This window comes from Malus sylvestris, chromosome 1 (assembly GCF_916048215.2).
Source record: "Malus sylvestris chromosome 1, drMalSylv7.2, whole genome shotgun sequence".
Lineage (NCBI taxonomy): Eukaryota > Viridiplantae > Streptophyta > Magnoliopsida > Rosales > Rosaceae > Malus > Malus sylvestris.
The window spans coordinates 7,752,407-7,756,508 of NC_062260.1; the positions used below are offsets into that span (position 1 = coordinate 7,752,407).

General features: G+C 38.3%; 1 pseudogene; it reads right to left on the reverse strand.

Annotated features, from left to right (window-relative positions):
* Window positions 1-2,601: 2,601 nt before the first annotated feature.
* Window positions 2,602-3,700, reverse strand: LOC126582206 (NDR1/HIN1-like protein 13; annotated as a pseudogene).
* Between the last annotated feature and the right edge of the window lie 402 nt (window positions 3,701-4,102).

A 4,102-nucleotide genomic window follows, 5' to 3' on the forward strand; every position in this document is an offset into this window, starting at 1 on the left:
TCATATAAACAAGACACATAGAAACCATCTTCTTAGCAATCAATACCTTGATTGGATTACACTTTTCAAAAGAGAGTAAAATATTGAAAATTAGAAGCCATCATACCAATTACAGGTTCAATTAGAATTCTAACTTCTCATCACTTTGATTATGTGACATGTGTTCTACACTTATATGATTTTCTTCTCCTTCCACTTAGCCATTGACCAAAAGAAAACCACCTTGACAGATAAAAAGAAATTAATATATATTTTGAATAAGTGGGACAAAATGCTTGAATATGGATATATAGATCAAGGACATCCAAAAAAATTTAAAGATGGAAAAGATGTGTACGAGCATGAAACCTCTAGCCAAGAAGTGCGTGTGGGTTGTGGAGGTCATCTGAGTCATCAGACGGTGCACAACACATGGTTAGTGAACCTAATTTCAATAGCAAGTGCTGCTCCATGACACAATCCTCATAACATGGTGTTGATTTTGGGGCATGAAGTACAGTCCTTTATTGACTTGAAAGAACAAAACACTAAAAACACATGTTCTCAACTCAAATTTTATTTATTTATGATGATGATGCGAAAAGTGTGTGCTTGTGAATGAAAGTGTGAGAGAGTGAAACGTCGGAAGAGAAATTTTCCAAGCTATAAGCCATAAGAATGCATGCATATCCAAGTTCAATGATCAATAATAATTTAAATGCTTATTCAGAACAAGAAAGCAGATTCAAAAGGTAGAGCATAAAAGAAACCCGTGTGATGGAGAGAGGTTGCCACTGATTGAGGAAGAGATGGAGAAACAAAAAGATTGACATTGTTCTAGTTTCTTTTTAGGGTTTTTGTTCGTTGAACATGAGGGGAAAGCAAATAATTGGGAATTCTAGATTTTAATATCCTCCAAAATATATATTAAAAAGACATATAAACATCCACCACGAGCTAGAGGTGTGGTGAATTTTCAAAATACGGTGTGGTAGGTTGAAGTAACCACTACGAGCATACATTTTGATATTCCATCATAGGTTTAAATGCTCGCTGTAGATTATTCACTTTTAACAATGAGTCAAGTATGATTGTGGTGGATTAGTGTTATCTACCACGCAGTAAACGAGGCCGTGGTAATTGAATAGTTTTTACCATGAGCTATAGATGCCTATGGTAGAACTGATGTGGTAAATATGTTGTTATGATGTAGTGGTAGTCCGATCTAGTTTCAACCACACATCTAATCTGGATTCAACCGCACGTCTAATCAACTCCATTCTCCCCTCGCTAGAGATCATAGGCAATCTACTGAATCACCCCTCCGTCCGCGGTTGTGTGCGGTTTTGGTTCCAACAAGACTTGCATTTGGTCATTGTGCCGATTAGATGAGACACTTCAACAACTAACACGACAATTACTTGAGTATTCACACACTTAAGAGCAAGTGTTGTATATTAATTATAGCACATGTGTAATTGTGTAATGCATTCTCTAGGGCAACTAGACGAAGGGGAATCCTACATACTTGCATCATGAGCTTCCTGAGGCAAAAAATTAAACCAAAGATGTCCCTCAGCAGAAGTTTGACCAACCAAGGCAAGAGCCTGAGTCACAAAATTGACCTCGTAAAAACCATGCCCAAAGCAAAAGGACTGAAAGCGACAAGTCACAAACACCTCTATCAATATTGCCTCATGTTGGGTTGCATTCAGACCTTCCTTCCATTTTCTTGTTGATCATCATCTTCTAGGACAAAGCCTCAAGTTGGTTCGTAGTCCGGTGTAGAAATTGAACCACTAGTTCATTCTCCACCTAGACGATATGTTTATTTTCCCAATCAAAATGAGGTTCTTAATAACGATGTCAAACTGAGTATCAATCTCCAAGGCTGATCGTCCATATCCTTTTCTCTCATATAATCTCGATGTACATCATTTTCTTCTTATGAAGGAGGTAGTGTGGATGACCGTATTAGCTCAAAACATATATCACCTTGGGTGTGGAATGGAGTTGACCTTTATGGCTCATGGCCATGGTCAACTGTGATACAAATTGATACGTTTAAATAATAGAATGACCATGAGCATGGTCAACCATAATATCATTATTGACATGAACAAACTAGTATTCTGTCAATTCACATGGACTGTGTCTTTATTATTGTCTAGTTATCTGATGCTGGGCCAATTAAACTGCTAGATAAAAGCTCATAGTAGTCTTGGCGCACGGATGTGTAAGTTGGTGGGGGTGGGTGGGTTGTGCAATTTGTTCACAACATCGTTGTTGCTCTTGGACGCTTTGTTGTAGTAACATTTGACTTCCAATTTGTTGGCTTCGATTTGTAAGAGATTTTTCGTGTTACAATTTGAACAGTATTGTTGCACACATGCTGGGCTTGGACACTTGGTTGCAGGAACATTAGTCTTCCAGTTTGTTGGCTTCAATTTGTACTAGTTTTTCTTGTCTCAATAGTATTGATCAGTGTTGTTATTAACACTCTAAAAACAATCAGATAATTTGATCTATACATGCATTAATCTTTTCTATAAGAAAATTACAAGAATAAAAAGACAAAACAAACATACAAATTGTACATATTAACAACAGAAACACAGGAACTACTGATTAAAAGAATTCAAATAGTATCAATTAATAACATTTACATTGCACAACTAATATCACCATGCAGTCATTAAAAATCGCAGATAAAAATTAACAGAAAATTAAAAAAGAAAATATATCACCACCACCTTTACCACGATCACCAAATACTTTAGCCCTTAAATTTAGCTTCACATTTTTGCTGCAGGACTTTTGTACCCTTCCCCAATGTACTCACCTGGAAATGGCATTCAACTTCGGTCTCCATTTTCCATGTCTTGATAAATCCTTTCACCTTCACCGAAAGGTCCATTTTCAAAGTTAAGGGCAGATGCATCTTCGAATTAGTATTTTCTATACTCTTCTCGACCTCACGAGGCAAAGCTCCTTTCGATCCGTCGAGAACAAGCTTTACAGTGGCAGAACTATCTTTTTCTTGTTTCTTTAATGGAAATTTTCCTTTGCCAATGCTTTTTTCCTTCAACAAAAGGGAAGCCCCTTCACTACCTTCGTAGTTTATGCCATGTCCATTTGGATTATTTACCTTCACCGAGACCTCATAGCCTGGATGTGAATTCTTGCCAATATCAGATTTTGATTTCGGGTTCTTCACGTGGACATTCGAAATTGAAAATTTAGGCTCTTTAGGTTTCACAGTGAGGGATAATGAAAGCAATGTTATGAAAAGTATGAGGCACAGAGAAAACACAATTGCTCCGATTATCAAGCAACGAATCGTGCAGCATGGGGACTTCTTCTTGTTTTCCGGGTTCCGGTGACGTTCAACAATTAAGGCATTTTCAGGGGGTGGCACGCGGTAGATCTGGTCTTTGGGGATTTGGACTACGTAGGTGTTTGCTCCGGGGAAGGGAGGTGGCGGTGGGCGGAGTACTAACTGCATCTCTGACTGGGGAGGGTCCTCGTTTCCATCATCGTCGCCTGCTGCAGCAGCAGGTGGGCCCCGCTCCTCCATTGTAGAATGGGGAGCGGTTCACAAGAGAGGTGGTGTGGTGAAGGTCGATAATAAGGGGAGAAACTGATGGCATGCATTTGAATTGAGAGGAGGTGGCATGTAAGATTGATTGGAAAATTGAAGGGTGAGGAGGGTGGGAGGTTACAACTTACATAACTAAGAAAAGATTAGGGTAGTGAAACATTGAGTACAACAGCTCTTAGGCAGCCATGATTCGTCCAATCACATATCCTATTTTTGGGTGTTTTACTTGGTCAATGTAGAAGGTACTTGACAACTTGTTGCTGCCCTGAATTTTTCATATTCTTAATATGTAAGTATGCTGTCATTCCCTAAATTATTGTTATTTTACAAGTTATTTTCTGTCTATTGTTACCTCGATTAGCCTACGACAACGTTGACAAGTTTGTTGTATCGGATCTATATGGTTCTAATATCTGCACATGCGTCTAATGTTGTTGTGCTTTCTTCCATTATCCATATATTTCAAGAGAAATTTTTACTTGTGAAGGGAACACAAATGGTACACCACGTGTTTTAATAAGA